The sequence below is a fragment of the Mustelus asterias genome, chromosome 20, assembly GCF_964213995.1.
Source record: "Mustelus asterias chromosome 20, sMusAst1.hap1.1, whole genome shotgun sequence".
NCBI classification, from domain to species: domain Eukaryota; kingdom Metazoa; phylum Chordata; class Chondrichthyes; order Carcharhiniformes; family Triakidae; genus Mustelus; species Mustelus asterias.
In genome coordinates, this window is record NC_135820.1 from 65,257,784 (window position 1) to 65,278,770 (window position 20,987).

Below are 20,987 nucleotides of genomic sequence, written 5' to 3' on the forward strand. Positions count from 1 at the left end.
CGGCACGCCACTAGTTACCTTCCTCCAACCGGAAAAACACCCATTTATTCCGAAGGAATATTTCAAGAAGGAGATAGATATATTTCTGATTTAAAACAGGTTATAAAGGGATACGGGGAACAGGAAGGGAAGTGAATTTGAGACCAGGGAGAGATCAGTCATGAATGGCATAGCAGGGTTGAAGGGCTGAATTTGTCTACTTCTGCTCCTAATTCCTATGTTCCTATGACATACTCCTTCCTGAACCTATGTATTATGATCAGTCCACTGTGATATTATGATGGAACAGGCAGGTATGAAATGGGTTTATTTAATAAATCCACCTTTATTTATTGGAAGCCTTCCTCTGCATGGCAGCAGACCTCTGGCACTTTTGAAGTTAGAAACCATAGAATTCCTACAATGCAGAAGGAGGCCATTCGGTCCATCGAGTCTACACTGACAACAATCCCACCCCAGACCCCTACCCCCTCAAACCCACACATTTACCCCATTAATCCCTCTCACCTACGCATCCCAGGACACTATGGGCAATTTAGCATGGCCAATCATCCTACCCCGCACATCTTTGGAATGTGTGAGGAAAACCGGAGCACCCGGAGGAAACCCATGCAGACACAGGGAGAATGTGTAAAGTCCACACAGACAGTCACCCAAGCTGCAATCCAAAGCAGGTCCCTGGAGCTGTGAGGCACTAACCACTGTGCCACCGTGCCACCCTTCTGTTCTCGATATATTCTCCTCATTTTTTGGAGGTGACTTTATCTGCTGAGTCAATGTCTCCATAGAGTGAAGACATACATTCCACTGTGACTGATTATGAACCTTTAACCTACCCTCTTCCATGTGTTAATCTTATTTCACTTCATAAGATCAGAGCAAAAATATTCCCTTTGAGAAACCCATGTTCAGGATGCAAAGCAGTAAATTGAACAGAGCTGTATAAAAGTGACAGCAGAAGTCCTGATTCCCTCAGTCTTAAGTAGTAAAAATGAATGTAACTGTCTGTCCTTGGGACAATCTTTCTCCTCACAGTGATGAGATACCGTACTGACACAAACAACAACTGGAACACCAAGGTGTTACAGATCAGGCAACCAAATACCAGTCTACAAATTGACCTTTCCAACATGTTCTGTCTCAGGAATATCTTGCAATAACTCTCCCCACCACTGAAAATGATGCATGGTGATGATAATTTGGGGAAATTTGGGGTTATAAATGGAGAGGAATGGGCTGTAGGGTATATAGCTTAAAATGGCAAGCATGCAAAAGCGGATATTTTACATATTGGAAACTCTTTTATGTATCCTAGCATGCTTTTCAAACAGGCCGAAAGAAGTCCTTGACAAAATCCAGCAGCTATCGATCTCTTCACAAGAGCCAGATAAATAGGGCTGTGAATAATAAGACAAGAGGGAAGTCTTTAATTGGATCTAGCAAGTTATCGCTCTCCCACAAGGGCTAGTCTAAAAAGGATACAAACAAGATAAGGCGAGATATAAAGCAGAACAAGAAGTTTCACATGAAGGCGGAGGTGGAATAGATTTCTGATGTTAACATGCCTCCCAGTGGAACCTGGTAATTTTGTCTGTCGTATTAATCACAGCAACCTGTTGGTACGAGGCCACTGTTGAATGTAAGAATTGTGTGCTGCTAGTGAATCCGCTTGTTAACTCTAATTGCCATGCATTCCCTTAAATCTAATAAATATTCCTGTCATATACTGGGCCCGATTTTACCATCGCATTGCGCCTGTTTTTGGGCACGAAAACTGGGTAAAGTTGGGCATGAGGTGAGTAATGCGATCCACGCCCGCTTCCATGCTGGTTCCCCCTTTACCAAGGCCCGAAAATGGCCACGATCGGGACCGCATCCAAAACGGGCGCAACGGCCATTTAAATGTGTTTGCATGCATTTAAATTGGCTTAATGGGCTGCACGCCCAACCTTACCAGCACTTCCCCCTTTACCATCGCGTTCGCCCATCCAGAATCCGATTCGGGCGTTCCAGTTAGTGAGGAGGTAAGTGCCAAGCGTCTGACGACTCTCTGCTTGAGATCGGTGGGGGGTTGGGTCTGCTGCCACTCTGCCTGAGATCAGTGGAGGGATAAGGGGTTCCTCTGCCCCCCTGCTTGAGATCGGTGGGGAAGCGGGGTGTGGGGGGCTGCTGCCACTTTGCGTGTAATCGGTGGAAGGAAGGGGGGATGGGCCCACAATCGGTCTGGGTGGTGCGGGGACTGGGGGGATAAGGGGGTCAGTAATGTTGTGCGGTGGGGCAATGTCTGTGACGGCCAGGGGGGGGCATTATCTGGCCCGGGAGGGATGTGGCAGGGGAACAGCATTCTATCAATTTTTTCTGTGCATGCGCAGTTGAAGGCGCCGATCGGAGCTGCAGGGTTTTGGGTGGGTTAAGTCCCACCCACAGGCTTCTGCAGCGCAATTTGGAATCACTGATAGGTTTTCAGGCAGAGTGCGTATGCGGGCGCCTGAGAATGGGTCTAAAACACTCCCAGTTTCAAGTCCGCCCAGTACTTAGAATCAAAATTCTATTCCTATTTCTTATGTTCTTATGTTCTTAAAATGGTTAAACAGGGCCCACTATGTTGGTATAGTTATCTTTGAAATCTTGGACAGGGGCCCTCTTGATCCAATCTAAAGGGTTTTATTGGGGTGAGGGAGGAATTCCCACACTGCTTTGCTGTGGAGGATTTGAGTTGGCAGGTTTTTAAGAAATAATCCTTCCATTTAATACCCTAAATCCCAAAATGCACAGCAACTCAGGTTAATCCAGGCCAGTATGGCATGTTAGAAGTTGTAGAAGATAAGAGGACTCATCTGATGAAGGAGCAGTGCTCTGAAAGCTCGTGATTCTAAATAAACCTATTGGACTTTAACCTGGTGTTGTGAGACCTCTTAAGATGAAAGAAAACTTGGCATGGAGATTAGCAAGCATGAGAGCCAAACTGCTCCTATCAGACATTTTGTTCCCACTATCACTGTCTGTGTGGAGTTTGCACATTCTCCTCGTGTCTGCGTGGGTTTCCTCCGGGTGCTCCGGTTTCCTCCCACAGTCCAAAGATGTGCGGGTTAGGTTGATTGGCCATGCTAAAATTGACCCTTAGTGTACTGAGATGTGTAGGTTCGAGGGATTAGCGGGTAAATATGTAGGGGTATGGGGGTAGGGCCTGGGTGGGATTGTGGTCGGTGCAGACTCGATGGGCCAAATGGCCTCTTTCTGCACTGTAGGGTTTCTATAATTTCTTCTATAAAAAGCATCTATGCTGGCATGGTAGATGCTCCTGGCAATGACTGTGTGCAGTAGACATTTGGATTCACAGATTCCCAATCCAGTGCAAAATGAACTATCCATTCCAGCTTCAGTCAGCATGTACCACAGTATAATGTTTCTGCCACTTCCCAGGCTATCTTGGGATCATCTGCAATATCAGTCAATTTGCTGCCCACATACGTATATCAAAGATGTCATTGGTGCACAGCCTGGTCAAAACCTTCACCCCCTTTTCCACTAAATAACAATTGCAACATGGCAGCTTTCTTATATCACTGCATTTCCCAAATTAAAGAGCATGCGGCCATCAATCAATTGTGCGTTAGTAAGTACATTATGCACATAGATTGTCTAACGTCAGTGTTTTATTCATCAAATCCTTTGACAATCTGAAAGTGCCAAAGCTGCCAATTGTAATTTGTAACTTGATTGGGTGTCTTGCTGAAGTAGTGGCAGGTATGGCCATGAAAGAGCTGTGAGTTTGTGTGAGAGCTTAGCACGTGCTGACCTGTGTCCAACAGCACATCCTACGTGCCTGCCAATGGTATCGAATAACAACCATGACGCATATGTTTCAACTTAAACAACTGCAATGCTTTATTTTACTAAAGTTCAACTTAATCACTAAATATCCCAATTACACCAACCAAACACTTTCCTATGTGGTGTGGCGTTACCCGTCTGTTCTCAGATTGGTCAAGCTTGCTGGCGGGGTGTTTGCTCACGAAATCCAACTTCGGGTCTGATTCTGGAGTGTTGGTCCCGGGTTCTCCTTCTTCGCCTGGTCTTCAGCTTTCTTTCATCCTTTTTTTCTTCATGGCCATGAATTTGGTTTATCAGTGGTATCGTACAATTGATTTAACTCATCTTCACAATGGACTCCACTTCATGGTGAGGACATCTCTGGCTCCAAATGTGATCAGTTCTGTTGCGATATCGTTAAAGTACATAGAACCATGGAGTCCCTCCAGTGCAGAAAGAAGCCATTTAGCCCATCGAGTCTGCACCGACTCTCCGAAAGAGTATCCCACCTAGGTCCTGAACTCTGCCCTCTCCCTGTAACCCCACACATTTACCATGGCTAACCTATACATCTTTTGGAAACTAAGGGGCAATTTAGCATGACCAATCCATCCAACCAGCACATCCTTGGAGTGTGGGAGGAAACCGGAGCACCCAGAGGAAACACGCGTAGACATGGGGAGAATGTGCAAACGCAACATAGACAGTTGCCCTTGGCCAGAATTGAACCTGGGTCCCTGCCGCGTAGAGGCAGCAGTGCTAAGCCCTGTGCCACTGTGTCACACAATATCACAGCAAGTGTCACAACTCGCAGTGTCCAATAAGCTTTTTATCATTCAGGAATGTAATCAGCAGTCCCTGCTCATGCCCAAATCTCTTTTCAGATTAACCATTTACTGGGTATCACAGTCCACCCTGTTATAATTCAGATCAGAAAGTGTTTCATGAAGCCCACCTGGATCATAAGCTTTACACTTTGAATTTGGCTAGGGTGAGCATGAGATGCTTCACTTCAGGTATGATTCAATTAACCCACTAGGGAGCTTTTATCAAGCAAAATTTATTTTAAGAATACAGTTAACATGTAGAGAAAGAAAATTACCAATAACTTTTACCAATTACAAACAAAAAAAATCATGCTATTGTATAAACCTTAACAAATATACAAAATGTTCCAATCAAACAAACTTCCCTGTGCAAAACCCTTGCACAAGTTTAGTACAGAAAATGCAAATGCTCACGTGACGCTGGAACTTAGTACTTTGGTTGGAGAATTGAAACTTTGACTTCTCAGCCTTGTAATTTCCAGCAGCCCTCTTGATGCACACGCAGATAATCTTGAAGTCAGAACACCTTCCCAAAACACCAGTGTGAGAGAGAAAGTTTCTGGGCACTAATTAGCAACCCACCAACAGCATAATTTTCAGGCCAGGAGGCCTTGCTTCCAGTTAGCCAGCAGGATTTCCAGTACCAGGAAGAAAAAGAGAAACAGTGCTTTCAGTCTGATGTACACCCCCTTCTAAACTAAAACTGCAGCCAGCAGCCAAACTGAAAATGAAACCTTTAATTCACTAGGAAGAAGAAAAGAAAACTGTCCAATACACATGACCTGCCAACCTGTCTTCCCCCTAACAATGCAGGGTCATAAAAAATCCTAGCAAGTACCTGAGGCCCAGAGTAAAAATAAACAAAATCCCATTTAAGCCATTGAAGCAGCAATAAAAGGACTTTTGGCAGCCAGCCAATGAAAAACCAAAGCTGTTATAGCTGCAGAGAACATGATTTTTAAAAAAAACATTAAGTCAAGTAGGATCACACACATTAGATACATTGATTCATCATGTTACTTTCATTCTAATTTCTACTTAAGCTTTGCGTATAGCACGATTACAACCTACTCTTGATCAATCTCTGATACACAAAACAAGCTTCTTGATATACAGACAACAATCACAAGATAACACCATTGCCTGAATACATAGCACAATGCATACAGTGACCAAAGTCCAAGGAGGACACATTACTTCTGTTGCTGACCACTGCCATGCATATTCTGGCAGGAGGTGGATCCCGATTACATTTTCTTGAATTGAGACTTCAGGCTGATACATCTTTACTCTGTTGTATTAATGCACTCAATTTAAAGTAATCTAACTTCAGGGTTGGGAAAGGAGGTGGGTATTGAATATTTAAGAAGTTGACAGACATGCTTTGCTCTGTCATGTCCAACCAACGTAGGTGGATGGTATTGTTCAACATCGTACCATCCCATAATCCATTCATGCATATTGATTCTGGGTATGAATTTGGGTTTGTTAATTCATTGGGTCCCGTTATTACTGGCGACAACTGGTAGATATGACAGGGGCGTTTAAGGGGCTTTTAGATTAGCACATGAATATGCAAGAAGAGAGGGCAGGCAGAAGGGATGAGTTCAATTTGGTGACATGTTCAGCACAACATTAGACAACCTGTTCCTGTGCTGTACTGTTCTAGGTTCTATGTTCTGATCCATTATCATCAATCCGTTTATGCCAAATGCGCTTTTTGGGGTATTTCGAGATTCTCAAGGGGAGAGTGTCTGTTTCTTGAATTTCCAAATTCTCCTTTGCAAGAGAATAGAACTAACCATGGGCATTTTCCAGCTCACAGTTAGTTATGTGAATTCCTGTAATATTCCCACCATTCCACCTTACCCAGCATGGAGCTTTCCATCAGTGCCATAATGGGTGCCCATTCCTGAAGGTTACTTTCGCCATCTGGAGGAGAGGATGTACCTTGTCTGCATTTCCCTTTGTTACCTAGTCCCGAGCTACATATCCAATCAACCAGAGATTCGCCGGAATTCTACTGTCCTGCCCGCCACAGAATCGAGAGGTGAATAATGGAAATGTCCGTTGACGTCGGGCGGGATTTTCGGGTCTCGGGTCGAGCAAGGCTGCAAAATCCCACCCATTATGTTTATTGGCACAAGCCATCCATGGTTATTGGTGGTTTCCACTCCCTGTCCTATATTGGTGCCTTTTTCGATTGCAAGACCAAGATAATGATCTCAACTAAAGATGTCCACCAGTCGCCATATTTTAAACAATTAATGTCCGGATTGGTCGCATTATTAATTCCTCCTTGGACCATGGCTAGATTCTCTGACCACTTCCGAATTTTCTCAGTCATGTTTTTAATTCCCTCTGTTGTATTTACTTGTATCTCATAATTGCTTATTGAACTGTTTACTTATTTCAATGCCCTGGTGTATGATTTTCTTTAATTGGTGGTTAAACTGAAATATCCATGCAATGCTGCCTGATCAACCAAGTTAAGCAATCTAACCTGCTAATCTCATTCAGGTTCCTAGCACTGACCATTTTCTGGGCTTTTTAGCCACACCATCCCTGTCATGAGCTCTCCTATGCCAATGCTTTATTAGCTGCCTAACCTGATTCTGAATAACTACTTTAGATGGGGTATGATCACAATGAGAAGACCACATCGGATACTGGTCAAACAGCACCTTTCTGAGCTTTACGTAACATTCGCAATGCATATTATATATGGTCGTCCTGCCACCAGTCTTGAGGCAGGTATTGGTGACATTTCAGGGCATTTACAATTCTTACAGTCCTTTAGATTCTGCTGCAGTTTTCCGGTAGGGCACTTGGACACTTTACCGATGCTTCTGGATCCACCACATTCCCTAGGTCTTAGTTTCATATTGACAAAAGCCCCAGCCATCCAAGTCTGGTCACGCCCCTTCACAGATGACAGCGGCATAGGGTGGCACAGTGGTTAGCACAGTTCCAGGGACCTGTTTTCGATTCCCAGCTTGGGTAACTGTCTGTGTGGAGTTTGCACATTCTCCCCGTGTCTGCGTAGGTTTCCTCCGGGTGCTCTGGTTTAGACCATAAGACCATAAGACATAGGAGCGGAAGTAAGGCCATTCGGCCCATCGAGTCCACTCCACCATTCAATCATGGTTGATTTCAACTCCATTTACCCGCTCTCTCCCCATAGCCCTTAATTCCTCGAGAAATCAAGAATTTATCAATTTCTGTCTTGAAGACGCTCAACGTCTCGGCCTCCACAGCCCTCTGTGGCAATGAATTCCACAGACCCACCACTCTCTGGCTGAAGAAATTTCTCCTCATCTCTGTTCTAAAGTGACTCCCTTTTATTCTAAGGCTGTGCCCCCGCGTCCTAGTCTCCCCTGTTAATGGAAACAACTTCCCTACGTCCATCCTATCTAAGCCGTTCATTATCTTGTAAGTTTCTATCAGATCTCCCCTCAACCTCCTAAACTCCAATGAATATAATCCCACGATCCTCAGACGTTCATCGTATGTCAGGCCTACCATTCCTGGGATCATCCGTGTGAATCTCCGCTGGACCCGCTCCAGTGCCAGTATGTCCTTCCTGAGGTGTGGGGCCCAAAATTGCTCACAGTACTCCAAATGGGGCCTAACCAGTGCTTTATAAAGCCTCAGAAGTACATCCCTGCTTTTGTATTCCAAGCCTCTTGAGATAAATGACAACATTACATTTGCTTTCTTAATTACGGACTCAACCTGCAAGTTTACCTTTAGAGAATCCTGGACTAGGACTCCCAAGTCCCTTTGCACTTTAGCATTATGAATTTTGTCACCGTTTAGAAAATAGTCCATGCCTCTATTCTTTTTTCCAAAGTGTACGACCTCGCACTTGCCCACGTTGAATTTCATCAGCCACTTCTTGGACCACTCTCCTAAACTGTCTAAATCTTTCTGCAGCCTCCCCACCTCCTCAATACTACCTGCCCCTCCACCTATCTTTGTATCATCGGCAAACTTGGCCAGAATGCTCCCAGTCCCGTCATCTAGATCGTTAATATATAAAGAGAACAGCTGTGGCCCCAACACTGAACCCTGCGGGACACCACTTGTCACCGGTTGCCATTCTGAGAAAGAACCTTTTATCCCAACTCTCTGCCTTCTGTCTGACAGCCAATCGTCAATCCATGTTAGTACCTTGCCTCGAATACCATGGGCCCTTATTTTACTCAGCAGTCTCCCGTGAGGCACCTTGTCAAAGGCCTTTTGGAAGTCAAGATAGATAACATCCATTGGCTCTCCTTGGTCTAACCTATTTGTTATCTCTTCAAAGAACTCTAACAGGTTTGTCAGGCACGACCTCCCCTTACTAAATCCATGCTGACTTGTCTTAATCCGACCCTGCACTTCCAAGAATTTAGAAATCTCATCCTTAACGATGGATTCTAGAATTTTGCCAACAACTGAGGTTAGGCTAATTGGCCTATAATTTTCCATCTTTTTTCTTGTTCCCTTCTTGAACAGTGGGGTTACAACAGCGATTTTCCAATCCTCTGGGACTTTCCCTGACTCCAGTGACTTTTGAAAGATCATAACTAACGCCTCCACTATTTCTTCAGCTATCTCCTTTAGAACTCTAGGATGTAGCCCATCTGGGCCCGGAGATTTATCAATTTTCAGACCTTTTAGTTTCTCTAGCACTTTCTCCTTTGTGATGGCAACCATATTCAACTCTGCCCCCTGACTTTCCTGAATTGTTGGGATATTACTCATGTCTTCTACTGTGAAGACTGACGCAAAGTACTTATTAAGTTCCTCAGCTATTTCCTTGTCTCCCATCACTAGATTACCAGCGTCATTTTGGAGCGGCCCAATGTCTACTTTTGCCTCCCGTTTGTTTTTAATGTATTTAAAGAAACTTTTACTATCATTCCTAATGTTACTGGCTAGCCTACCTTCATATTTGATCCTCTCCTTCCTTATTTCTCTCTTTGTTATCCTCTGTTTGTTTTTATAGCCTTCCCAATCTTCTGACTTCCCACTACTCTTTGCCACATTATAGGCTCTCTCTTTTGCCTTGATGCATTCCCTGACTTCCTTTGTCAGCCATGGCTGCCTAATCCCCCCTCTGATAACCTTTCTTTTGTTTGGGATGAACCTCTGCACTGTGTCCTCAATTACTCCCAGAAACTCCTGCCATTGCTGTTCTACTGTCTTTCCCATTAGGCTCTGCTTCCAGTCGATTTTTGTCAGTTCCTCCCTCATGCGCCTGTAATTACCTTTATTTAACTGTAGAACCTTCACATCTGATTCTGCCTTCCTTCTTTCAAATTGCAGACTGAATTCTACCATATTATGATCACTGCTTCCTAAGTGTTCCCTTACTTTAAGATCTTTTATCACGTCTGGCTCATTACATAACACTAAGTCCAGAATAGCCTGTTCCCTCGTGGGCTCCATCACAAGCTGTTCCAAAAAGCCATCCTGTAAACATTCAATGAATTCCCTTTCTTTGGGTCCACTGGCAACATTATTTACCCAGTCCACCTGCATGTTGAAATCCCCCATGATCACTGTGACCTTGCCTTTCTGACATGCCCTTTCTATTTCGTGGTGCATTTTGTGCCCCTGGTCCTGACCACTGTCAGGAGGCCTGTACATAACTCCCATTATGGTTTTTTTGCCTTTGTGGTTCCTCAACTCTACCCACACAGACTCCACATCGTCTGACCCGATGTCGTTTAGTGCTATTGATTTAATTTCATTTCTAATTAACAAGGCAACCCCGCCCCCTCTACCCACCCCTCTGTCTTTTCGATAGGTTGTGAATCCCTGGATGTTTAACTGCCAGTCCTGAACCCCCTGCAACCACGTCTCTGTGATGCCTACCACATCATACCTGCCAGTCACAATCTGGGCCACAAGCTCATCTATCTTGTTCCGGACACTGCGGGCATTTAAATATAGCACCTTTAATTCCCTATTGACCGTCCCTTTTTGTTTTCGTAGTGCGGTGGACCTTGGTCTACTGAGCCTTTCCAGACACTGTGTCATATTTTGTGAGATGGGGACTATCGTAACCTCTCCTGAGTGCTGTCTTTTCGTGATTTTTTGTAATCCTAAGCAGCTACGCTTCCCACTGATTCCTTCACCTCTTGGTTCCCTGACTTTCCCTTCCCCCCCAATCTCTAGTTTAAAGTCCTATTGACCACCCCATTTACTCTCTTCGCCAGAACACTGATCCCAGCTCGGTCCAGGTGGAGACCATCCCAACGGTATAGGTCCCCCCTGCCCCAAAACTGATGCCAGTGTCCCATGGTTTCCTCCCATTGTCCAAAGATGTGCGGGTTAGGTGCATTGGCCATGCTAAATTGCCCCTTAGTGTCCCAGAATGCATAGGTTAGAGGGATTAGCGTGGTAAATATGTGGGGTTACGGGGATAGAGCCTCAGTGGGGTTGTTGTCGGTGCAGACTCGATGAGCTAAATGGCCTCCTTCTGCACTGAAGGGTTTCTATTATTCCATGACCTTATTTTGTTCTGTCCATGTTCCTAATATCTGGTCACAATGTGAAGAAAATATATAAATAAATAGGTAGAATTCATATATAGTTAGGATATTATACTTCAGAATTGAGAAAGTGGACAGATATTCAAGTATGGCCATTTTTATCCCAAAGCCTTAAAGTATATAGGTGGGTTTGGTTTCAACAGGTGTTAAACAGACCTCATCTGTGCCACGTATAAAGTAACATCAGGGCCCTTCAAACTCCATGTCATTTTCAAAGGAACTTTAAAAGATTTTATGATGGTATTGTCTGTCCTTATTTATTCAGGAATCTTTCTTGAGTCTTACCTCAATGAATTAGAAAAACAGATTTTAAAAAACCTGTTCTATTAAAAGTTTAAAATCACTTCTGTAGAAATGGAAACAATCGGAGGTAAACGGGAAAGATATTAAAGGCATATTTTACAGCGTTATGACCATATACTGGCTCACAGTGTGATTAATAAAACCATTCTAACAATTAAATAATGGAGAATAATAAGGACACATCTAAAGGTAAGAGTTAATCAAAGAGGTAACACCCGTTGTTGCTAAAGAATGATTTATGTCACTGGGGCGGCACGGTGACACAGTGGTTAGCACTGCTGCCTACAGCACCAAGGACCCAGGTTCGATTCCCGGTTTGGGCCACTGTCTGTGTGGAGTTGGCACATTCTCCCTGTGCCTGCGGGGGTTTCCTCTGGCTGCTCCGGTTTCCTCCCACAGTCCAAAGATGTGCGGGTTAGGTGGATTGGCCATGCTAAATTGCTCCTCAGGGCGACTGGCTGGGCTAAATGTATGGGGATAGTGCCTGGTTGGGATTGCAGACTCAATGGGCCAAATGGCCTCCTTCTGTACTGTAGGGTTCTATGATTCTATGGGCTGCACTCTTCTGCACGGTACGATTCCACGATTCTATGATAATCTGGTTTAGAGAGGAATAGTTGTTCCTGTTAACCTGGTGTTGTGAGACTTACTCCTTTCAGAACACCAGAGACATTGTAGCAGACTATTGGGAGAGCTCCTTCAATGTTTCTCCAATTGTCGAGGAGTTAGATATCGTAAAGCAGACAGCTTTTCTGTCTAGCTGCCCCAACAATGGATTCACTTGGGATTCAGGCAAAGCATTACTTTGAATATTGATGAGTCTTCTTAAATTGCTATTAGCTGTGACATTGCATTTTTAAAGTTTTATTCGATTCTATATTAGAACTAAGACTATGGGTGGAATTTTCCCATCCTGCCCACCACGGGAGTCGTAGCGGGCGGGACATGGACCATGCGAAGGTCTGTTGACTTCAGGCGGGATTTTCTGGTCTTGGGGCGACTGCGGCCGGAAAATCCTGCCCTTTGTTTTTTTATCTTTTATAGTCATTAACGTGGCAATGTACTTATCTACTTTAAAGTGTATTGCGTGTTAAGTAGTTCTAAGATAAACTTGTAAGTAAGTTGGTAAAGTATAAAGTCTTTTGCAGTTTCTTGTATTTTCTAAAAGTGGGAAGATACAACTCTTGAAGAGAGTTCCCCGGACCCATACAATATCCAGGTAGTTACAACTTGGCCAACGAATTATTTAACAGGCTTTCTGGGAAAAGGTAACAACTCTTCATAGTCACTTCCCTTGGGGAAGATGTGATTCACTTTTTCAGACTCAAAATAGGTGTCTGTGTGAAGTTGCCTTGAACTCAGGTGAGAGTGATTGTAAAGAGAGTGTTCCCAATCGAGGTAGTCTATATTTGGGGCTAGAGTTATAATCCACTTCACAGTTCATTTGGTTAGCTCTGGTGATCCAACTTGTCCAGCATAAGAATTCGAATATCATGAGCCACTTCATAGCGTTGCTGCCTTACATTGGCCTGTTGGGGCAAATCAGGATAATATCAAAAGAGAAAATGCTGGAAAATCTCAGCAGGTCTGGCAGCATCTGTAAGGAAAGAAAGGAACTAACTTTTCGAGTCCAGATGACCCTTTGTCAAAGTTGCCAGGCCCTGCTGAGATTTTCCAGCATTTTCTCTTTTGGTTTCAGATTCCAGCATCCGCAGTAATTTGCTTTTATTCAGGGTAGTGTCAATTCTTCTCCATCAAAAACCCTCAAAGTTCTCCTCATTTGAGGGATCATCAAATACCTCCTTATTCTTTCGAGTCTGCAATGGCATTCCATTCCTTCTCTGATATTCCAACGGGCTCCTAATCACCCTCATCACCATCACATTCTTCCCTTTTCACTCTCACCCATTTGCGCTCCCACTCCCAATTCCCTGAAACAGCTGAAACATCCAACTCGACTTTTCTCGAGTGGTATTCTTCACAGAAACCTGTCTGTTTCCCTTTTGCTCCCTTGTATCGTTTTAACTGATCGATGCGACACCTCCTGTGTTTAGTGGGATCTTGTATACCAATGGGCTAGCTTTGTCCACAAGGGTACATGGTCCTGCAAACTCTCTGTTTGTTGTATTCTTCTACCCATCATGCCTGAGCTGACCATCAAGCATCTATCTATCCTAATCCCATTTTCCAGCACTTGGCCAATAGCCTTGTATGCTATGGTGTTCCAAGTGCTCATCTAAATGCTTCTTAAATGTTATGAGTATTCCTGCTTCTACCGCCCTTTCAGCAGTGAGTTCCAGATTCCCTCTGAGTGAAAACATTTTCCTTCAAATTCCCTCTAAATCTCCTGTTCCCTGGGAGAAACATTTCTTCCAATTTGCCCCATCTATATCCTTCATAATTTTGTGCACCCTGATCATGTCCCCCCCCCCTCAGCCTTCTCTGCCGTAAGGAAAACAACCCCAGCATATCCAGCCTCTCTTCATAGCTGGAACACTCAGCACATTCTCTCTGTGCCCACATGGATTTCCTCTGGATGGTCCAATTTCCTCCCATAGCACAGAGATGTGCAGGTTAGGTATATTGGCCATGCTGAATTGTCCCTTATCATCCCTGGATGTATAGGTTAGGGGAATTAACAGGGTAAATATCTGGGGTTACGGGGATAGGGCCTGGGGAAGATGCTCTGTTGGAGAGCAGGTGCAGACTCGAAGGGCCGAATGGCCTCCTTCTGCACTACAGGGATGCTATGATTCTAGGTATAGCCTTTCAAAAACTTGGAATAATTCATGCCTCCTTACCTGTAAGTGGCAGTGTTCCTTTAAATTTGACTGCTGCCCTTTAAGACTGCTGACATGAGCAATTCCTTGCACTCTCTCTCTCTCTCTCCACCACCAGGCTCGATCTATGCCAGGAGTTAGAATAAATAATTCATCAGGATTACTGCTGGAAAATCCCAACAGTTCAGTTGAGAGTGAAATCAGCAAGCATTATCTTCATAGCGCAACTATCTCGATCGCCTTAGCAGTGCATCTGGAAAATACTGCCCTAGATGTTTACTTTTTGATCACTTCAAATAGCTTCTTCAGTTATTTTCCCCTGCCTTTTTTATCCAGCTCCAACCTTTTGACATTTTATTCTTTCAATTTTATGTTCTTATCTGGTTTCTTATTCATCTTATTAATTCATGGGCGTCGCTGGCTGGCCAGCATTTATTGCCCATCCCGAGGGCAGTTGAATGTCAACCACATTGCTGTGGCTCTGGAGTACATATAGGCCAGACCGGCTAACAATGGCAGATTTCCTTCCCTAAAGGACATTCGTTAATCAGATGGGTTTTTCCAACAATTGACAATGGTTTCATGGTCATCAGTAGATTCTTAATTCCAGATATTTCTTTATATTGAATTCAAGTTCCACCACCTGCCATGGTGGGATTCGAACCTGGGTCCCAAAACATTAGCTGAGTTTCTGGATTAATAGTCGAGTGAAAATACCACTAGGCCTCCTCTGTAATCCTTCTGCTAAACTAATCCTAAAATCAAACTAATTAACAGTTTTCCATCATGATCCTCTTGAATCGCAGAATAATACAGCACCGAGGAAGACCATTCCTTTAAAAGTACAATCCAGTTAGCTCCACTGTCCCAGTCATAATATTTTGGGTGAGATTCTCTGGCTTCCCTGTGACTTGTTTCTTGGTGGTGAGAGGTGGCGTGCCGTTGGCTGCCAGCGGGATCTTCTGGTCCTGGCACTGTCAGTGGCATTTCCCATCGATTCCACCCACACCACCGGGAAACCTGCAGTGGGAACGGGCCGTCAGAGGGACCAGAAGATCCTGCCAATGTGAAGAGCTGGAAGATTTTGCCCAATATGAATTAAAAGTTACAGTAGGCCATTTGGCCCATTCATCATTCAATAAGATCTTGACTGATCTGATTTTGGACTTAACTTCACTTTCCTGCCTGTTGCCGCCCATAACATTTGACTCCCTTATTGTTAAAAAATCTGTCTAACTCAACCTTGAATATATTCAATATCCCAGCTACCACTGCTTTCTGTGGAAGAGAATTCCAAAGACTAATGAATTCTGAGGGAAGAAATTCCTCATCTCTGCTTTGAATTGGAGAACCCTTATTTTTGAACTGTGTTCCCTCGTTCTAGATTCTCCATGAGGGAAACCTTCCTCTCAGCATCTATCCTGTCAAGCCCCCTCAGAATATTGACTAATAAGATCACCTCTAATTCTTCCACGCTTCAGTGAGTATAGGCCTAACCTGCTGAACCTTTCCCCATAACAGGGCATGGCTTCATTGATTTCATCTTCAGATATTTATCTGATTCCTTTTTGTAGGCAACCCTAGAATCTGTATCCACCACCTTATCAGGCAGCACATTCCAAATCCAATGATTTATTGAGTAAAATTAAAAGCCTTTTCTCATGTCTTTTGCCAATCACCTCAACCCTGTTGCCTCTGGCCCTTCAGCCAGTGGAAACAATTTCTTGTTCTTGTTCTGACGAAGGGTCATCCTGACTTAAAACGTTGGCTCTATTTTCTCTCCACAGACGCTGTCAGACCTGCTGAGATTTTCCAGCATTTTCTGTTTCAGATTCCAGAATCCACAGTATTTTGCTTTCAAGAAACAATTTCTTTATTTGCTCTATCTAAATTCTTCATAATATAAAAACACCTCTAATCTCCTCTTAGCCTTCTCTGCTGTAAGCAAACAATCTCAGCTTCACCTGTCTCTAACCACATAACTGTGATTCCTCATCCCTGGATCAAATCTAGTGAACCGCACGGTGGCACAGTGGTTAGCACTGCTGCCTCACAGTACCAGGGACCCGGGTTTGGTTCCCACTTGGGTCACTGTCTGTGTGGAGTCTGCATGTTCTCCCCGTGTCTGTGTGCGTTTCCTCCGGGTGCTCCGGTTTCCTCCCACACGTGCTGGTTAGGTGCATTGACCATGTTAAATTCTCCCTCAGTGTAGGTGCTGGAGTGTGGCCACTAGGGGATTTTCACAGTAACTTCATTGCAGTTTAATGTAAGCCGACTTGTGACTAATAAAAAAAATACAAAGCTCATCATGTCCTGTGCCTTAAATTGGACACAGTACCGCAGCTAGGACCAAACTAATATTTCACGAAGAATAGGTTTTGCATAACTTTGTAACCATAGAATCATAGAAATCATAGAAACCCTACAGTGCAGGAAGAGGCCATTCGGCCCATCGAGTCTGCACCGACCACAATCCCACCCAGGCACTACCCCCATATCCCTACATATTTTACCCGCTAATCCCTCTAACCTACACATCTCAGGACACAAAGGGGCAATTTTAGCATGGCCAATCAACCTAACCCGCACATCTTTGGGAGGAAACCGGAGCACCCGGAGGAAACCCACGCAGACACGAGGAGAATGTGCAAACTCCACACAGACAGTGACCCGAGCCGGGAATCGAACCCAGGTCCCTGGAGCTGTGAAGCAGCAGTGTTAACCACTGTGTAACTTTTGTACTCAATGCTGTTATTTATAAAACCCAAGACCCCATTAGCTTTCTTAATTGCTTCGTTAACCCTGCCTTCCATGTTCAACAATTTGTGCGGAAGCAACCCCAAGATTCTCTTTTCCTGCATCTCCCTTAAAATTGCGTCATTCAGCCTGGATAGCTCCTGCTAAAAAAAAAACCATTTTGACTGAAAATGATTTATGTTACGAGGGAACAGATGGAACACAGAAAACATTAACAAACAGGCCTGTGAAACCCAACTGTGCACGAAATATGAATAGACATTCCGACCGGTGAAACTGAAAAAAGGGAAGGGGAGAAATTTACGTCAGGCCATAAGACCGGGAGTTTGGAGTTATCTAACAGGGAGGGAACAAAATCAACATAGAACAGTACAGCACAGAACAGGCCCTTCGGCCCACGATGTTGTGCCGAGCTTTATCTGAAACCAAGGTCAAGCTATCCCACTCCCTATCATCCTGGTGTGCTCCATGTGCCTATCCAATAACCGCTTAAATGTTCCTAAAGTGTCTGACTCCACTATCACTGCAGGCAGTCCATTCCACACCCCAACCACTCTCTGCGTAAAGAACCTACCTCTGATATCCTTCCTATATCTCCCACCATGAACCCTATAGTTATGCCCCCTTGTAATAGCTCCATCCACCCGAGGAAATAGTCTTTGAACGTTCACTCTATCTATCCCCTTCATCATTTTATAAACCTCTATTAAGTCTCCCCTCAGCCTCCTCTGCTCCAGAGAGAACAGCCCTAGCTCCCTCAACCTTTCCTCATAAAACCTACCCTCCAAACCAGGCAGCATCCTGGTAAATCTCCTTCAAGGGAAAATGAAAGAGAAATGAAGGGGAGTATGGGGAATTGAAGACATGGGGCACGAAGGAGGAAATCAATGGCTTGGAGAGGATATAAAATGAGAATAATTATCTGTCAATATCCCTGTCCTTAATTTTTCCATGTTAGTTAAATGCCTCCTGCCCTTGGGTCACCAGGGATAGATAGAACAGGGGGATAGTGTTCCAAAGAATCTGCTTTTGAACGCAAGGATATAACTAAGAAGAATTAAAAGGAAAAATGGTGTCCAATCATTGACTTGAATAGATAAGCAATTGTTTGGGCTGTAACAAGTATTGAACACATGGGCGTTACTGGCGGGACGCAAAAATAAATCAATTTTATTGTTAAAACAGGAGCTTGCATAGAATTTAACGTTGGGTGTTTTTTCTACCATTTCCTAGAACAATGTAAGAAATGCCCCGTTGGTTTTCTGTTAACTTCACGCACGTTACGGGCAGGTGCCTTTAAAATACAGCTGCTGCGATATTAACTTGACTCTTTTTGTTTGCCTCTGAGTGAACAAAACGAGGATAATACGAGGTAACACATCGAGCTGCTTTAGCGGAATGGTCATGATCTCTCCTCCCATGCTGCAAACCACAACGGAGTAAGTATTGTAATAAAGGTACGTGGAAAATGACAGGTCACAAAGTTGTTCTGTTGGGAAGCTGATTGCTGTTAAATTGACTTATTTTCCTTTGTTGGTGAGGATGACAGTGATATGCATCTTCTTATGTATTTTGCATCAGGATCTGATTCAGCTTTCTCCTTTCTGTCCACTCATGCGTGTAACCGAGATTTGACTGATGCTGGTACTTGGCTGTTCAATGCGGCTCTGAATGTTAATGTCAGATTGATTTTATACTAACATAGATTTGAACAACAAAAAAAACTGAATAGGTTGAGTATGTAATAAATTTCAATGAAGTCATAGCTTAGCTTTGCATCGAGGTGCAGGATTTTGATATATTTTGCAGAGGTCTTATTTTAAACATGCTTTGATCCTTTCGTATTTTGTGATTACATTTTCCTAATGGAGGTACAATGGCACTTTGGCAGTACAGCTACAACACTGGCATTCACACAACAAAGTGGAGAATTGCCTCTGCACACCCTGTCCACAAAGAAACAGGACAAATACAATCCGACCAATTACCACCCCATCAGCCGACTCTCAATCATCAGCAAACTGATGGAAGGGGCATTGACAGCGCTATCAAGCAACACTCACTTCACCAATAACCAACTGACTGATGCTCTGTGTGGCCCCTGCCACAGGATCACTCTGCTCCAGACCTCATTACTGCCCTGGTCGAAACATAGATAAAAGAGCTCATCTCCAGAGGAGAGGCGAGGATGTGTGCTCCGGATATCACGGCACCATTTGGCCAAGTGTGGCATCAAACAACCCGAGTAAATTTGATGTCAGTGGGAATTGGAGGAAATCTCTCCATGCTGGGAAACCAAACATCTCGGTCCAGAACACCGCTGCAGGAATTCCTCAGGGTGTGTGGTAGGCCCAACCAACTTCAGCTGCTTCATCAATGGCCTTCCTTCCATATGTCAGAAGTGCGGGTGTGTGCTAGTGAATGGACAATGTTTAGTTCCATTCACGGGGAGACGATGGTATTATCACTAGACTATTAATCCAGAAACTAAACTGATATTCTGGGGACCCGGGTTCAAATCCCGCCATGGCAGATGGTGGAAACTGAATTCAATGAAAAATATCTGGAATTCAGAATCTACTGATGACCACAAAACCATTATCGATTGTCTGAAAAACCAATCTGGTTCACTAATGTCCATTAGGGAAGGAAATCTGCTGTCCTTACCTGATCTGGCCTACATGTGACTCCAGAGCCACAGAAATGTGGTTGACTCTCAATTGTCCTCGGCATCTAGGGATGGGCAATAAATGCTGGCCGACCAGTGACGCCCATGTCCTATGAATGAGTTAAAAAAAAACTCTCCAGAAACTGAATAATCCCATTCTCACATGTGTTTCATTATATAGTTGGTGTCTATTCGGGAGTTTCAGAGATTTTCTATTCTCCCAAAGTATGCTGCTTGAATCTGTAGTTTTTCAAAGCCATTATTCTTTTTTCCGCACATTTGGACCTCTATATGAGCTTGGAGCTGCTCCTCCTTCCAGATCTTTCCTGCTTCTCTGTCTTGTGCTTTACTCTGTATCTAACCCCGTACTGTTCCTGTCCTGGGAGTGTTTGATGGGTTTGTGTCTCTGAGTTTGAGTTGTGTCTCTGTATGCCCTGTTTGTGAGCAGATCTCCACTCCACCTGACAAAGGGGCAGCGCACCGAAAGCTAATGGCATTTGCTACCAAATAAACCTGTTGGACTTTAACCTGGTGTTGTTTAACTTCTTACTGTGTTTACACCATCTCTGTCATGCGATTATCACATCAGCATCATGTATGCTTCTGATGTTAATTCTTTACGCAATATCTCCCCCCTCAAATCTTTATCCGTACTTCCCACATCTCCCAAAATCTTAGACTTCACAGGGTTAGTCTCTGAGGTGCCTTGAACGATCTCCCTGATCTCATTCTGATTTTCTATGGAGGTTGAGAATATTCTGTCCTCTCCTGGGTAACTATACAGCTTGTAGTAAGTCTTTCTCTTCCTCACCAGGATCTGAGTAGTAAGCCCAAGTTTCTCTTGGCTTTCTCTCCAAGGACATAAAAGTGCAATGGTTTCTCCTGGTTTGTCTCTATCCTACACAATCTCGGTTGCAAAGGGTTTTCAGTGGTTGTGCCTTCTGTTGATCTTGGACCCATACTCTCTCTCTGGGATTCAGCATTGATAACAGACATGCTCTATGCCTATGCAGATAGTAGCACACTGGTAAGGTCATGGACTAGTAATGCAGAGTCCCAGGATAATGCACTAGGGTCATGGGTTCAAGCTGCACCGTGGCAGTGAGTGGGATTTAAATTCAACTAATAAAATCTGAAATTTAAAACTCATCTCAGTAATGGCGACCATGAAACTATTGTTGTAAAAACCCATCTGGTTCACTAATGTCCTTCAGGGAAGAAAATCTGCCGTCCTTACCTGGTCTGGCCTACATGTGACTCCAGACCCACAGCAATGTGTTGACTTTTAAATGCC

At 44.0% G+C, this 20,987-nt stretch overlaps 1 long non-coding RNA gene across 2 annotated transcripts in view; it reads left to right on the plus strand.

The window, feature by feature from the left end:
* The window catches only part of LOC144508323 (uncharacterized), a 90,783-nt gene extending 72,325 nt beyond the window's left edge, over nt 1-18,458 (plus strand). For both annotated transcript variants that reach the window (XR_013500261.1, XR_013500260.1), the window contains exon 3: nt 18,374-18,458. This is a non-coding gene — a long non-coding RNA (uncharacterized LOC144508323). The remainder of the gene's footprint in view (nt 1-18,373) is intronic.
* Nucleotides 18,459-20,987: the final 2,529 nt, after the last annotated feature.